We start from the raw sequence: 17665 nt of genomic DNA, 5'->3' as shown, positions 1-17665 counted from the left end.
CCTACTGGAACAAAAACTGACAAAGAAATCAATGGTCTTCAGATGTGCCCAACAGAACCCAGAGTCTGCCCAACAGATTGTTCACAAAGTCCAGGGTAGAATGCAAAATTATTAGACGTTCACAGAAACAGGAAAAGAGAATCCATCTTCAGGAGGAAAGTCAATCAATGGGTACCAACCTCGAGTGAGTTCAGACACTGACATTAGCTCAAGGTCCTAAAAGAAAACATTCCTACGTTTCCATCATTTATTTTTCACCCCTGGACTATGAGTCCCGTCAGAGCAGGAACCTTTTTGATTTTGTTCCTTGCAATATCTTCAGCACCTAGAATAGCAAATGGCTCGTAGAAAATATCCCCCATAAGTGAACGTGGGGTAATGTGGGATTTTCCCCTCATTTTCTACCGTTCGGATTTGAGGCCCCTCCTTGATGAAGTGAATGAGGACAGAGAACAAAATCATTACCATTCTCTTCTCAACAGAGGGCATGGTTTCACGGTCATGAATTAGTAGTAGCTGTTACAGACAAGTGACTTTGATCTCAGATTATTGCCGAAAAGAAGGCATGTAGAATAGCTATTCTGAAACTCAATGGTCATCATTTTTCCAAAAAAACCTCACGTTCTTCATGATTTATTAGAGTTTCTCTCTATATAATATATATTACATAAATGTATATAATTATTATATGTAAATATACATGTACACACACGCATATATATGATATGGAGTTTCTCTCTGTTGCCCAGGGTGGAGTGCAGTGGTGTGATCTCAGCTCTCTGCAGTCTCCATCCCCCGCCAGGTTCAAGCGATTCTCCTGCCTCAGCCTCCGGAGTAGCTGGGATTACACGCACTTGCCACCACGCCCAGCTAATTTTTTGTCTTTTTAGTAGAGACGGCCTTTCACCTTGTTGGCCAGGCTGGTCTCAAAACTCCTGATCTCAGGTGATTTGCCCACCTCGGCCTCCCAAAGTGCTGGGATTACAAGAGTGAGCCACTACCCCACCTGTAATTATATATTTTAATGAATATATGTAATTATTACAGATTTATAGATAATGTATATACATAATTATATATTTATAGATTATATATATTTACACATAGTAATTATAAATTTATAGATAATATATTTATAACTATGTTTTTATCTATAATCATTATACATATTTTTAACAGATGCAATAATCATACATATATATATATATATATATATATATATATATATATATATATATAAATTCTAGGACCTAGGTATTTAATTTGTGGTCAATTTATAACAGGATACACCAGGAAATTATGATGTTTAAAGTCAAACATAATAAAATTTTATAGGGAGGTTAATTATTGAGGTGACTGTTTAGGTCACCTGCTTTGTTTTCTGGATAAACGTTTTTCTGCCATGGTCAACGCTTGGGATGTTGCCACCCTTTGCCTGGACTTCACATGGAAACTTAAATATTCCCCTCCAGGGGCTTCTCAGCCTGCCCTTTCAATATTTAACCACCTGCGGGCACACGCACTGACCAATCAAAATGGAGGTGAGCCGAGCACCAACCAATCAGAAGCGATGCCAGCCCTAACGAACCGGTCTGGCTGTACCTGCGTCCTACATGGCATGGTATTCCAGAAAGTGTCCTGGTCACCTGTTCCCTGTTCCTAAGAGGATTGCAGTGCCACCTCCAGCTCTACCAACTGTTAGAGCATATGGGGTTGCACTCAACCAGCAGCCCAGGGCAGTTGCCCTCCAAGTTTTGTCTAGGAGAATTATCTCAAAATTCCTCACCCAGTGCTCACAGTGTTGGAAAAATAACTACCCAGGGAGTGAAGCCAAGCTAGTTTTCTCTTTTTTTTTCTTTTTGTGTGTGTGTGTGTCAGATGGAGTCTCGCTCTGTCACCCAGGCTGGAGTGCAGTGGCTGAATCTTAGCTCACTGCAACCTCCACCTCCCAGGTTCAAGAGATTCTCCTGCTTCAGCCTCCCGAGTAGCTGGGATTACAAGCCTGTGCCACCACGCCCAGCTAATTTTTGTATTTTTAGTAAAGATGAGGTTTCATCAAATTGGCCAGGCTGGTCTCAAACTCCTGACCTCAAATGATCCACCAGCCTCAGCCTCCCAAAGGGCTGGGATTACAGGTATGAGCCACAGAGACCGGCACCAATCTATTTTTCTTAACCACCAATAAAGCTATTATTAATAGTAGGGGGGCCCTTTTCTTCAGGTAAAAAATTATGAGGAACCCAAATATGAAAATGACGAAAAAACTGAGGGTTCGGGTAAAACAGAATCCTCCTGATCTCTGCAGCCCCATCCTTTGCCATTCCCCCAGCACACAGGCACACACGTGTACACCCACATGCGCACACGCACACACAACTTAACACTGCAGCAGCCTCTGTTGCCACTCCATGGAATCACTTATGGCGAATGACTTGGAGGGAAGGCAGCCCACCATAGGTCATCTAAACTCAAAGTCAGATTCAGTCGGGTGCAAAGGCTCATGCCTGTAACCCCAGCACTTTGGGAGGCCGAGGCTGGAAGATCATTCGAGCCCAGGAGTTAGAGACCAGCCTGGGTAACATAATGAGAGAGACCTCGTCTCTACAGAGTATTTAAAAATTAGCGAGTCCAGTCGTGTGTGCCTGTAATGCCAGCTACTTTGTAGGCTGAGGTCAGAGGATCTTTGGAGTCTAAGAGTTCAAGGCTGTAGGGAGCCATTGCAATACTCCAGCTGGGACAAGAGACTGAGACCTCGTCTCAAAAAAAAAAAAACAAAAACAAAAAACTAAGTCAGACTATCAGAAAATGTTTTGGGACCGCTCTACCTGCCTAACCATCTCCCAACCTTGAGGAATGTTAAGAGGAGATAGCCAGTCCTACTAAACTCCTTGCCACAGTGAACTGTGAGACTGTTCAGGACACTTACTACATTATGCCATGTCTTCCCTTTGAGGACTGATAAGGGTTGGCTGTGTCCCCACCCAAATCCCATCTTGAATTGTAGCTCCTCAAATCCTCCCGTGTCATGAGAGGGACCCAGTGGGAGGTAACTGGCGTGCTGTTCTGGTGACAGTAAGTCTGACAAGCTCTGATGGTTTTATAAAGGGCAGCTCCCTGCACATGCTCTCTTGCCTTCCACCATGTAAGACGTGCCTTTGTTCCTCCTTCATCTGCTGCCACGACTATGAAGCCTCCCCAGCCATGTGGAACTGTGAGTCCATTAAACCTCTTTTTCTTTATAAATTACCCAGCCTTGGGTGTGTCTCTATGAGCAACCTGAAACAGACAAATACAAGGACCCATGGCCAGTATTTCCCTCTGCCTCCAGGAACAGAAATAGCCATGCCTCTCCTGAGCAGCTGGCTTGCTTTCATCACATAGATGCCAGGTCTGTAATAAGGGACTGCTTCCCTCTCTGTGCTGGCTGAAAGAAAGCTCAGGGCCACCCCAGACTTTTGCCACCAGTAAATGCACAGGGTCTGATGTCATGGACTCTGTGTCCTAACCTCACTCCTGGCTCCATCCTTGCCTTTCCGGCCTGGTTCTCCTTTTGTCTTGTTTTCTTTGTCTATTTATTTTTCATTTAATTATGTCCTGCAGTTGGATGCTCATCTCTGCAAACCACCCTGCATCCTCTCTGGAAGAGGTGGAGAATATAGAAATGGACCCTAAATGCTGGGTTTCTGCAGTGCACCAGGGCTCTCTGAAGTTGGCTACTTTATGACATGCTTCAGCAAGCACCAGCTCTCACATCGGCAATTTCACTGTCTTTTAAAACTAGGAAATCACTCTGCCTGGGCAAAGAGACAGTGCTGGTAAACTGACTCAATTTTGCTGCGTTACGTATTCACGTAATCGCGTTAGCTTCTGGACACCACATCAAGGGGAGGTGGGAAAAGAACAGGGCCACGGCTCTGTTTGAATCCAAACATGCGTTACTCTTTCTACACACCCCATGGACTATCTTCAGGCTCAAGGGCAGAAAAGGGTGTTGGGCAATCTCATTGGAGCTTAGGTGTCTTAAATTTCTGCTGATGTAATTCCGTTTTCCTCCGAATCAGTGGCTACAAGAGGGAAAGGAACCTGCCCCTTGCAGCAGTCTTTGAGAAACCGATCGCCCTCCAGCAGCCCCCTGACCAGGTAGCAGCCTGAAGTGTCCCAGGGCCAGAAAAATAGATTAACTGCCATCCACACAAGACAACACGTCCACAAGACAGCAGGAATTCCACCAAGGGGTCTCCTCCCAACTCTTAGCATGTATCGGCTGTGCTATATAAACAGGAACAAAATAGAAACTGATTAGAAGAAAACCTCTCCCACAGGGGAATAAAAAACCCAAGAGTCTCCCATACTGCCCTTGAGTTTTTCAGTTCACCATGGACCCCACAGATTATGCCAAGGCTGGGAGCCCCCCAAGCTCAGGATACAATGCTCTGCTACCCCACCCTGGGGGCTTGCAGCTGTTAAGTGGAAATCCATGGAAACCCCAAGAAAAACACCCGAGCACAGTGGCGGAGACTCCAGAAAACTCTCAGCCTTGGCATTTGGCAAGTATTCTGAGTTCTGCTTCCCTGCTTCTTCTTAAGCAGCAGCATCTCAGGCTTCAGATGAATTTACAACCTAGCTGGGTCTCGGGGTGGCAAGGATCCAGGGCTAGAACACCAATGCAGATGCTGCCGTCAGCTGAAAGGTAGGCCTTATGGGGTCTGATTCCAAATGAAACGTACCTCGGAGACGGGACACAGGGGATCACGCCTGCAATCCCAGAGCTTTGGGAGGCCAATGTCGCTTTAGGCCAGGAATTCCAGACCAGCCTGGGCAACATAAAAAGGCCCCATTTCTCAAAAAAAAATAGTAATAATAATTAGCCAGGCATGGTGGTGGCACACACCTATAGTCTCAGCTACTTGGGAAGCTGAAGAAGAAAATTAATTGAGCCCCGGAGTTCAAAGCTGCAGTGAGCTATGATCATGCCACTGCACTCCAGCCTGGGTGACAGAGTGAGACCCTGTTCCTGAATGAAAAAAACAACTACTGCACACTGGATTGCACAAATCACTTCCCATTTTCCAGTCCACTCTCTGCTTTCCACCTCACCCTCAAGGAAGAGTGCTGGACGCAGTGGCTCACGGCTGTAATCCCAACACGCAAGGTGGGCGGATCACAAGGTCAGGAGTTTGATACCAGTCTGACCAATATGGTGAAACCCCGTCTCTACTAAAAATACAAAAATTAGCCTGGTGTGGTGGCGGGCACCTGAAATCCCAGCTACTTGGGAGGCTGAGGCAGGGGAATCGCTTGAACCTGAGAGGCGGAGGTTGCAGTGAGCCAAGATTATGCCACTGCACTCCAGCCTGGGCAACAGAGCAAGACTCCGTCTCAAAATAAAAAAAAAAAAGGAAAATAACATTTCTCTTTTTTTAGGATAAAAATAACTTACAGGCCGAGCATTGGTGGCTCATGCCTGTAATCCCAACACTTTGGGAGGCTGAGGCGGCAGATCACGAGATCAGGAGTTCAGACCAGCCTGGCAAACATGGTGAAACCCCCTCTCCACTAAAAATAGAAAAAATTAGCTGGGTGTGGTGGTGCGCACCTGTAATCCCAGCTACTTGGAAGGCTGAGGCAGGAGAATCACTTGAACCCAGGAGGCAGAGGTTGTGGTGAGCGGAGATCACACCATTGCACTACAGCCTGGGTGACATTGCAAGGCTCTGTCTCAAAAAATTTTTTTTTTACAAAGAATGGTAGAATTAGTTACCGGAGAGATCTTTCCAGGAGGAGAGGCAGTAAGGTGAGCTTTCTTAGCTATAAGACCACGGAGGGCTCCTTCATCCTAAGTGCTAAGGACTAAAAGCATCACTCTTTCTGAAAACGAGTCGTTCTCCACCTCCCCACAGAGCAGAACAGCAGGAAAAACTTTCTTGCTGCATTTCTGCACTTCATGGGAGGCCCAGACAGTCAATAACCAGCTCGCTGCTGATGAGGCCATCAGGAAATGGTCCCAGTTGAGCTAAGGAACATTTGGCTGCTTCTTTGGGTTTTCAAAAGTCAGGGTAGGGGCCACTCATGGTGGCTCACACCTGTGATCGGGAGGCTGAGGTGGGAGGATTACTTGAGGCTAGGGGTTTAAGACCAGCCTGAGCAACATAGCAAGACCTGGTCACTACAAAAAAAAAAAAAAAAGTTGTGTTTTTTTTAAATTAGCTGGATGTAGTGGCATGTGCCTGTAGTCCTGGTTATTCAGAAGGCTGAGGTGGAAGGATCACTTGAGCTCAGGAGTTGGAGGCTGCAGTGAGCCATTATTGCACCATTGCACTCCAGCCTGGGCAAGAGCAAGATCCAGTCTCTAAGGGAAAAAAAGAAAAGAAACAGGATATACCTAAAGAATTATAAATTGTTCTATTATAAAGATACATGCACATGTATGTTCATTGTGGCACTGTTTACAATAGCAAAGACCTGGAACCAACCCAGATGCCCATTAGTGATAGACTGGACAGGGAAAATGTGGCACATATACACCATGGAGTACTATGCAGCCATATGAAACGATGAGTTCGTGTCCTTTGTAGGGACATGGATGAACCTGGAAACCATCATTCTCAGCAAACTGACACAAGAACAGAAAACCAAACACCGCCATGTTCTCACTCATAGGCGGGTGTTGAACAATTAGAACACATGGACACAGGGAGGGGAGCATCACACACTGCAGTCAGTTGAGGGGGCTAGGGGAGGGACAGCCAGGGGTGGGGAGGGTGGGGAGGGGTAATGAGGGGAGAAATACCAGATATAGGAGACGGGGGGATGGAGGCAGCAAACCACACTGCCATGTGTGTACCTATGCAACAATCCTGCATGATCTGCACATGTACCCCAGAACCTAAAGTACAATTGAAAAAAAAAGAAAGAAATAGGAAACCAGCCAGCAGAGAAAACAGATGAGAATGTGGTGGGAGCTCATCTCCAACAGCTTTCCTGGGCTTGAACGTTCCGTCCCCAGACCAGCGAGGGTGAGTAACTGTGCCTCCTAAGTGTAAACACTGGAGAGACGCAGGGCCCCGTTCACCCACACCTCCCTTGGCTGTGGGGGCCTCCTGGAAGTGGACAGATGGGTTTTCTTCCCCTGGGACCACAATTTGCAGCCCTGGAGGGCCTCAGGCAGCACGGGAGAGAGGCAGCAGCCACGGCGGAGAGGCCAGCAGCGCTCAGTGAATTTGTGAATGTGCTGTCCCATTTAGGACTCTCTGGAGAATTCCAGGAGCCAACCCTCAGCCACCGTTTGACAGGGCCACTTTTCATCTTCCCTGGCTTCAGCACAAGCAAATGCACACAGGCGAAAATCAGTTAATAACTATGCACATTTTCTAATAAATTTTAACAATTTAAGAGTGCGGTACAGCTTTATTATAGTTTTTATTTCACTACACTAATTCAGCGCGTAATAACCTGCCAGAGACACAGAATTCACTTGACATATGCTCTGAGTGCCAAGATAATGGAATAAGCTCAAGAGGAGTCTTGGGTCTCACCCAGCTGGGCGCTCCCCACTCCTCTGGGGAGTGGCGAAGGGGTGCTGGCCTGAGTGGCTGCAAGGGAAATGTGAGCTATGACATGCTCCCCAGCCTGGGGCTGCATGGCTAGCTTCCCTGTGATTTGCTTTCCATGGAAGACAGAAGGACGTGAAAGCACAGACCGTGCTGTATTTAATGACAGCCTGGCTCCTGGGATTAGTCCCAGAGCTCAGGCTGCGACACTGCTGATAGGGTGTGGCTGTGTCCCCACCCAAGTCTCATCTTTCCTTCTTTCCTTCCTTTCTTCCTCCCTCCTCCTCCTTCCTCCCTCCTTCTCTTTTTCTCTTTCTTTCCTTCTTCCTTTCTTTCTTTCTCTTTTTGAGACAGTCTCTCTCTGCTGCCCAGGTTGGAGTGCAGTGGTGCAGTCACGGCTCCCTGCAGCCTTGACCTCCGAGCTCCAACGACCCTCCCACCTCAGCCTCCCAAGCAACTGGTGCTATAGGTGTGCACCATCATACCCAACTCATTTGTTTTTCTTTTTATTTGTTGTAGAGATGAGGTCTTGGTATGTTGCCAGGCTGGTCGAAACCCCTGACCTCAATCAAGCAATCCTCCTGCCTCAGCCTCCTGAGTAACTGATTCTCCCAGCTGTAGTCCCACACACCACTATGTCTGGCTAATTATTTTTATTTTTGTTTTTTGTAGAGATGGAGTCTCACTATGTTACCCAGGCTGGCCTTGAACTTAAGCCATCCTCCCACCTAAGCCTCCCAAAGTGTTGGGATTACAGACATGAGCCACAGCACCCAGCCTTGTCTGTGTTTCTTGACTACCTATTTCTCCAAAAACATGACTAAGTCTCTCTCATTCTATCGAGAAATAAACAAAGTCCTTCCTTATGTTTGCAAGGTCTTCTAACCTGCCATCCTTCCTCTCCCTCCCGTGAGAACAGACCGTCTGAAAATAGTAGTCTCCGCGGAGAGGCGTCACAGCAAATCTCTCATTCCCTCCTCGACCTCTTCCCGCAATCTGGCTGCTGCCTTGCTCCCTCCAGGAACCTGGCTGGCTGCCTCCTACTTTCTAACTCTGAGGGACACTTCCCGGCCTTCTGTTGCTTCATCTCACTGGCATTTAACATTCCATCCGCTCCAGATTCCACCTTCTGACTGCCCCTGGTCGGGCTTCCATCAGCGCAAATAACCGCCACTCTTCGTCTTTTTTATCCTTAGTTTATAAGTTTATATTTTACCTTTTGGTACAGGCACATACATCTGCATGCTCTCCAAAGTATGTTAAGGAAAGGGACAAGGTAGAGGCCACCTAACTTCTCAGCATTCCTTAAGTGAAACCTCAGAAGAAAATCCAAACCCTGTGGGGGTTAGGGGTGCTGCTCTCCCTACTCCAGGCAGTTGAAAATCTGCATACACCTTTTTTTTTTTTTTTTTTTTTTTTTGGAGACAGCATATCACTCTGTTGCTAAGGCTGGAGTGCAGTGGTGCCATCACAGCTCTCTGCAGCCTCCTGGGCTCAAGTGATCCTCCTGCCTCAGGCTCCCGAGTAGCTGTAACTACAGGCACACACTGTCATAACTAGTTAATTTTTAAAATTAATTCTAGAGATGAGGTTTCACCATGTTGCCCAGGCTGCCCTCGAACCTCTGAGCTTACGCAATCCTCCCACCTCTGCCTCCCAAAGTCCTGGGATTACAGGCATGAGCTACTACGCCTAGTCACGTATGACTTTGGAATCTCCAAAAACTTGACTGCTAATACCCTACTGTTGACCGGATAAGCCTTACTGATAACGTAAACAGTTAACACATACGTTGCGTGTTAGATGTAATATATTCTGTATTCTTACAGTACAGTAAGCTAGAGAAGAGGAAACGTTATTGAAATATCATGAAGAAGAAAAAATACACTGACTTCATTAAAAGGAAGCGGATCATCATAAAGGTCTCTATCCTTGTCCTTCTCACCTTGAGGGGGCTGAGGAGGAGGAAGAAAAAGAGGGCTGGCCTTGCTGTGTCAGGCATGGTGGTGGCAGAGGCAGATCCGTGTCTAAGTGGCCTTACAGTTCAAACCCATTTTGTTCAAGGATCAAACTGTATTCTTTCAGAATTAAATGCCAGAAAGCTTTGGTTTTCCTTGAGGAACTAGTGTATCATCTCACAGACAACAAAACTCCGAAAGCAATTCCCAAAATAGCTTAAAACAGGCAAATGGTTAATGTCGGTCCCTGGGGAGGGAATCAACGGGAACTGGTCACGGGAGTGGCGCTGGGGTGTGGACCTTGCCCTATTTCTTGGTCTGGGTTCTGGTTAGGTAGCACCGAAAACACCCAAAACTCAAATATGTACTGACCCATACAATTATGATCTGAGAGAATGGGTAAATTTTTTAAAGAAATTCTCATTTTCCGTTTTCTGACCAGAAAGTTCTGATCAGATTAGTGGCTTAATTGTATTCTTATAGAATTTTATAACCAGCCAGGCACAGTGGCTCATGCCTGTAATCTCAACACTTTGGGAGGCCAAGGTGGGAGGGTCACTCGAGGCCAGGAGTTTAAGACCAGCCTGGACAACGTAGTGAGACTTTGTCTCTCAAAATTAAAACAAAGTAGAATCTGACAAGGCACAGTGGCTCATGCCTGTAATCCCAGCATTTTGTAAGGCTGAGGCCGGCAGATCACTAGAGGCCAGGAGTTCAAGATCAGCTTGGCCAACATAAGGAAACCCCATCTCTACTAAAAATACAAAAATTAGCTGAGTGTGGTGTCTCTCGCCTGTAATCCCAGCTACTATGGAGGCCGAGACAGGAGAATCACCTGAACTCGGGAGGCAGAGGTTGCAGTGAGCCAAGCCTGCACCACTACACTCCAACCTCAGGAACAGAGCGAGACTCTGCCTCGAGAACCAACAGTAATAAAAATAAACTGAAATAGAATCTTACGACCCTGATTTCTGCATTCTGCTTTTTGTTTCAATCTTGCTCCTCTGTTCTAAATTATATTTTAGAATACAAATACAAAATTTTAGCACAAAATGTTATATGTTTAGTTTGTGATCATATATTTTATATTTCATTATATATACATGTCAAAAATAGTATCCAAATGCTTTACGCAAGTAGACAAGTTGTAAATAAATATTCTTTCGAGTATGGTAAAATCTGTCTTTTGTTTCCATATTCTTTATGCCTGGCATACAGCAGTTGCTTGATTAATGCTGAAAGAAATAAAAGTTTATCTGTGAAGAAAAAGAGAACAGAGCAAAAGCTAAGGGAGTCTGTGGAAGCTAAGGGAAGGTTCTTTTTGAGATGAGAGAGATCTTAGCAGACCTAGAGGGAAGCGAGAAGAAGCCAGGAGAAAGAGACAAGTTAAAAATTGGGAGAATGAGGGCCGGGCACGGTGGCTCAAGCCTGTAATCCCAGCACTTTGGGAGGCCGAGGCAGGAGGATCACCTGAGGTCAGGAGTTCGAGACCAGCCTGGCCAACATGGTGAAACCCCATCTCTACTAAAAATATATAAATTAGTCGGGCATGGCTGCATGTGCCTGTAATCTCAGCTACTTGGGAGGCTGAGGCAGGAGAATCGCTTGAACCTGGGAGGCAGGGTTTGCAGTGAGCAGAGATTGCACCACTGCACTGCAGCCTGGGCAACAGAGCAAGACTCCATCTCAAAAAAAAAAAAAAAAAAAGGGAGAAGGAGCTATGAGTCTTGGTGCCCGGAGAGACGAGGACATAGAATACAGAAAGGGGGTAAATCATCTTGAACAAGGAAGAAGGAAGACACCTCCTTCTCAACCTCCTGGGTTGCCTTCTGGTCATCTTTTTCATCTACGAATAGCTGTGACGCCTCAGAACTCAGTCCTTCCGCCCGTCCCTCTCCCGATGATCTCATCCGAGACGGCTTTAAATACCATCTGTACTCTGATGATTCCGAGGCTGTCTCCAGCCCAGATCTCTCCCGTGAACCCCGGGCTGCCCACTCAACATCTCCACCAGGAGCCTCCACAGACATCTCTAATCTAACATGAGAAACACCCAACTCCTGCTCTCCTCCCAAACCTGCTCCACCCACAGCCGGCCCCGTGTCAGACCGAGGAAGCTTGAGTCATCCTCGACTCATCTCACACAACTCTCCCATCCGTCAGCACGCCCCATCGCCTCCATCCTGGGAAACAAGGAGCTCGGAATCCAAGCACTCGGCAGACCTCCCCACGGGTGCCCCACGGGCCAGCCCCCATCACCTCTCGCCTGGGTTGTACGTTCACCTCCTGGCTGGTCTTCCTGCCCCCACCTTGCCCACCCACAATCTTTCCTCAACACAGCAGTAAGGAGGATCTTTTTCAAATGTTTAAAGCCCAGCACTGCCTCCCGTCTCACTCAAAGCAAAAGCCACAGTTCTTACAACAAAGCCTCCAAGAGTGTTCATTCTGCGGCCATCTTCGTTTATTTGTGATTGCATTTTATTTAGGGTTGAGCTTTCTTTGGGGTTGCATGCACACACCCACGCCTCGTCACCGTCTCGGGACCTCGCCCTCCTCCTCGGCTGTCTTTCTCACCATGGCGTGCGTCGCCGACGTGCTAGGTACAATTTACCTTTCCGTGTCTCATTGTTTCGTCGTCTTCACTGCCTGGGAGTCCCACAGGAGCAGGGGATTGTTTATGCTGTGTCCTCGCCACGTCCCCGGTGCCCAGGACACAGCTTGGTATGGGATTGACGCTCAGTGCGTATTTGTTAAATTCAATTTTCCAGGGTAATTCCGTTGCTTAAAATCCTCCATTGACTCCATGTCCTTCAAAATGAAGTCCCCTCTTTCACGCACCCAGGGTCCCTTAGGATCTAACCCCTGCCACCTCTCCAGCTTCTTCTTTCATGACATTGCCTCCCGTAACGGTCGGACACATTTGCTCCCACTCTCTCTAGTGTGTCTTTCGCCTCTGTTCCTTGCACATATAACTTCTTCAGCCGAGGATGTTACCCCCTAGCCACCTCTGCTGGGACTCAGTCTGGGGATCATCTACTTGATAATGGTCCCAAGGCCAAGATCATTACCCTCCCACAGTCCACCAGACTTGTGCCTCTCATAGCTTATGACACACACCTATTTTTTTTTTTATATACAGAGTTTTGCTCTTGTTGCCCAGGCTGGAGTGCAGTGGTTCAATTTCAGCTCACTGCAACCTGCACCTCCTGGGTTCAAGGAATTCTCCTGCCTCAGCCTGGCAAGTAGCTGGGATTACAGGCACCCGCCACCACGTCCGGCTAACTTTTGTATTTTTGGTAGAGACAGGGTTTCACCATGTTGGCCAGGCTGGTCTTGAACTCCTGACCTCGGATGATGCACCCACCTCAGCCTCCCAAAGTGCTGTGATGACAGGACACACACTATTTACCCACCTATCCCTTTACTTGAGAATAGGGGCAGCCAATCTCATGTGGGCGCCTCCAACCCCTAGCTAGAGAGACCCTCTGTGAATGTCATGTGGTGGTGGTGGTATTTGCTATGATGATGATGACTGTCTTTGAGATATATATATATATATATATGTTTTTTTTGAGACCAAGTTTCTCTCGTCGCCCGGCTGGAGTGCAGTGGTGCAATCTAGGCTTACTGCAACCTCCGGAAGGTGGAGGTTGCAATGAGCAGAGATCTCGCCACCGCACTCCAGCCGGGCGACAGAGCGAGCGAGACTCCGTCTCAATCAGTATTTTTTTAAAAAAATATTAAATCAATGGCTCTCCCCAGTAGGTACTAAGTGTCTCTACACAAATCAACTCACTGTTTTTAATGGACTGATGTATTGACAGAGTAACAGTTGAAGCTCCTCCTTCCATTCAGAGCTGCTCTCCCCTTTCAGAGCCTCTTTTCTTCAAAGCATGAAAAGAGGGAAGCCGCACATGAAGACGGAAGGCTGCTAGCAATGAGGACGCTCCTGGGGCGCTCCTGGGGTCTGCAGCCACCCGGTCGGGGTTCCAGCGCAGGAGACTTTTTTTTTATTACAGTTCAAATATTCCCACAAATGGATATATCTTAATCCAAATTTATTACAGTCACGAGGCTCTTTGATCTAACTGGCTCAGCTGTATTTCTTAAGTAAACTAAGTGAGAATTGGTTTTGCTTAGTCATTAAAAACCACCTATACTGAAGGTTATGTGTCCACAGACCAGCGTGTATTCATTCAATAAACTTTTATATTCCTCCCACGCCATGCCAGGCCCTGTGCTAGCTTTTGGGAGAGAGACAGTGACAGGGAAGAGGTCATGTCCAGTGGTCAGTATAGGGGTCACCGTAGCTGTTTAAACAGTGCAATCCTTTGTGTTAGTGTGGACTGAATTCAAGGCAGCTGCAGTTGAACGAGGAAATACTCCTTTATACCAGCCACAGGCACAGACTTTAGCTAAATGACTCCGCTGAATCCTGACAATGTTACCATATTACAGACGGAGACGCTGACGCCCAGTGAGATTCATCACCAGCCCAGGCTATGCGCTCTTGTGTGATGAAGCCGAGATTCCAGTGAAGGCCTGTTAGTCCCCGAAGGCCATGCCTTCTCCCACCACCCTGTAAGCTAAGAGCCCACCACAGCCATTAAAGGAAGTCAGTGGACCACGGTGTCGTGGGGACTGAGGGACAGGAGAGGTTGACGGGTGAAACACCACCGCCATTAAAAAGGAAGGCCAATGGACCACAGAACTGCACGAAGTGGCCAGGTCTAAACAAACTCCACTGGTACCTGTTTACAGCTTCTTGAAAGCCAGCAGCCACCCAGTGAATTAAATACACACACACACACACACAGACACACACCATTAAGTTGAAAAGAAAATTTGACACAAAGGAACAGTCTACTTAATTACTCCTTGTTAATGTGCCCAGCTGGTCCAAGAACACAGTGAGTGACATCTATCTCAAGCCCCTGTTGGCTTCCCCTAGAAAGTGGGAGAAGGGTGTTGACCCTTGGGCCACTAGGCAGCAGAGGAAGAAGTGCCGACAGCTGTGTGGATGACGTCTCTCCACTGAACCGTCTGTGAGCTCAGGGAACGCACCTCAATCCGCTTAGATCCCCAGCTCCAGGAGAGAACCTGACCCTCACAGAGCAGCTGAGAGCACGGCCTTTAAAAAGGACCTCAAAGCCCCAGTGCCACCCTGCCCCAAGTCTCCTCCCTCCAGCCGGCATGACCAAGACCTCCATGCCTAAGCTTCTCTTTGCAGGAAGCATCTCTCCCGGGGTTCCTCCTTTAGAATCTTTAAATGAGCCACACGGATCCACCGACGGGCATGAGCTAAGAATTCATTCCACCAAGAGCTTCACTCCTAGGCTCTGAATGGCCTCTCCTAACCGGAGGGTTTCCGACACAGCGGAGAGTTAGATGATTCTGATCAAACAAAACACATTGCACCCCCAGTGTCTGGGAAGCAGACAGGCTGACTTCCAGGACATTCACCCAGAGAAAGTGCCCATCCTTGGCCACGGGATTGCAAAGGGATTTCGCTGCAAACACATTTTCACGGAAACAGCTCAGGACTCTGCAGGCAATCACTGTGGGGGGAAATCCCCACTCACGTGAGCTGGAGCTGCGTTTTGGCTCAGATCCCTCTCCAGACTTGAACGGGGATGTTAACCACTCAGCATGCTTTAAAGCTCTTGGAAAATTCAGTAAAAGCACTTTCCCTCTCAAGCTCCTCTCCCAGGTGGGGAATTGGAAGTCCTTAGAAGCCCTGCTCCCACACGCCCCTGGGACCCCCAGAGATGACCGTCCCTCATGACGATGAAAACGCCTCCCTCTACCTGAGTCTGACTTTCAGGGATGTCTGTGAAGTCGTGTCTAGCTGATGGGAAGGAAATCTTTCCTTTGGGTATGACTCGGGAAGAGCATTTCGCCCAGAAGACACCCCGTGGGGGTCGGAAACAAATCAATGATGGATTTGCAGATAGATGTTCTCTGAGCCCAAGTACAATTCACACGATGCAACGGACAAAAAGGATAAATCTGTTCCTTCTCTCTGCCAGGCTAGAGCAGATTCCTGAATCAAAACAACTCTTTGCCACAGAACCTGAGACTCAGCTAGAAGTGAGTTTCCTCAAAAGGTGCAAGGGACAGGGTTAGGAATTCCTGAAATCATACAGCAAGCATTTGAAAGGAGCAGCGTTCAGAAAGTAAAGAGGAGGGGAGAACGAGGGCAGGGGCAGGGAGCGGGGACAGGTGTCGGCCAGACCTTCCTCCGGGACGGTTTACAGGCAGAAAGTTGTATGGAATGAGTTTTCCAATAACGCAGGAGCGCAGCCACACGGCCATCTTCCCAGCCAGCGGCGGGGCATCGCTGTGGTAAGCAGGTCAAGTCAGGGTTATGCCCTTTTCATTATTTCCAAGGGGAAGGGACCCGGCCGGGAGGAAGCAGTTTTGCATGAGCCAGAGCTGAAAGAAACGTGTTTCCCCGCTCCTGCAAACCACTTTGACAGCTGGGTGAAGCTAGGGCCAAAACAAACACGCCAGGAGCCACCTCCAGATCTTCCTACCCCTCCCCTTCCTCCGAAAGCCATGAAAACTTGATTCTGTCTCAACTAAACACAAGCTGGGAAATTGGAGAGGAGGAAGAGGGGAAGAGGAAAAGCAGAGGGGGAAGACAGGCAGCACCCATGCAGTCAGTTGTATCATTGATTTAGAGCCACACAAGCTTCGCAGTGTCATCGGCAAGGGTCATACCTCCTGCTGATCTCGGGGGAAATTCTCCAAGATCCATGGCTGGGAGTTCAGGAGAATCTCTAAGCCATCAGGAAGGAGCAGAGCCCTGCAGCTCCTCAGAATGATGGACCGGGGTGAGCTTTAATTAACAGGGGCTGATGCCTCTTCTTTTTTGGTCACTGAGCAGATTTAAAGGGCTAGAGTCCCAATTTGAAGGGTGCCAGTGCTGCTGCTTGGCTGCTGCCGTGTGCGCGCTGGCTGCTGCTCCCGCTGCTGGGAAAGCTTCCTGCAGCCGCCTCACTCCAGCAAGGAAACGGGGTTGGGAAGGCGGAAAAGTGCGGCCAGAAACACCGGGGCCTCTCGGGCTGCACGGTTTGAATCGGAACCACAGGGCTGTGGACCCAGGCACTATCTACCCTGGGGAGCACCAGTGTCCTGCTCACTGTCTTCCAGATCGAGAGAAAGAGCTGGGCTCCGTGAAGGCAGGGGACATCAGTGACACCCTTTACAGACACAGCCTGGGGAAAGTGGGAAACCTGGTCTATACTGTGTGCCCGTCTCCTGAGAGTATCACCACTTATGTAAGCTGCATGCACACACGCCCGGCCATCCACACACACACGCCTGCCCATGTACACACACATACACACCTGCCCATGTACACACATGCCTGCCACGCACATACACCTGGCCATCCACACACACACGCCTGCCCATGTACACACACACACACACCTGCCCATGTACACACATGCCTGCCACGCACATACACCTGGTCATCCACACACACACGCCTGCCCATGTACACACACACCTGCCACGCACATACACCTGGTCATCCACACACACACGCCTGCCCATGTACACACACACCTGCCACGCACATACACCTGGCCATCCACACACACACGCCTGCCCATGTACACACACACACACACACCCCTGCCCATGTGCACACATGCCTGCCATGCACACACGCCCAGCCATCCACACACACACGCCTGCCCATGTACACACACACACACATACCTGCCCATGTACACACACGCCTGCCATGCACATACACCTGGCCATCCACACACACACGCCTGCCCATGTACACACACACCTGCCACGCACATACACCTGGCCATCCACACACACGCCTGCCCATGTACACACACACACACCCCTGCCCATGTACACACATGCCTGCCATGCACACACGCCCGGCCATCCACACACACACGCCTGCCCATGTACACACACACACACACCCCTGCCCATGTACACACATGCCTGCCATGCACACACGCCCGGCCATCCACACACACACGCCTGCCCATGTACACACACACACACACACACCTGCCCATGTACACACACACCTGCCATGCACATACACCTGGCCATCCACACACACATGCCTGCCCATGTAAACACACACACACACACCTGCCCATGTACACACACGCC

At 48.5% G+C, this 17665-nt stretch overlaps 1 protein-coding gene across 2 annotated transcripts in view; it reads right to left on the bottom strand.

The window, feature by feature from the left end:
• The window catches only part of CALN1 (calneuron 1), a 636916-nt gene extending 620576 nt beyond the window's left edge, over positions 1 to 16340 (bottom strand). The window contains exon 1 of one of the 2 annotated variants that reach the window (XM_012449090.3): positions 16232 to 16340. The gene's annotated coding sequence lies outside the window, so the exon portion shown is untranslated. The remainder of the gene's footprint in view (positions 1 to 16231) is intronic. The other variant, XM_012449087.3, reaches the window with a different exon arrangement.
• Positions 16341 to 17665: the final 1325 nt, after the last annotated feature.

Source organism: Aotus nancymaae, unplaced genomic scaffold (genome assembly GCF_030222135.1).
Source record: "Aotus nancymaae isolate 86718 unplaced genomic scaffold, 86718_ANA_hifiasm-v0.15.2.pri h1tg000012l, whole genome shotgun sequence".
Lineage (NCBI taxonomy): Eukaryota > Metazoa > Chordata > Mammalia > Primates > Aotidae > Aotus > Aotus nancymaae.
The sequence above is the reverse complement of the archived record's forward strand: the minus strand, read 5'-3'. Positions and strand labels throughout refer to the sequence as shown.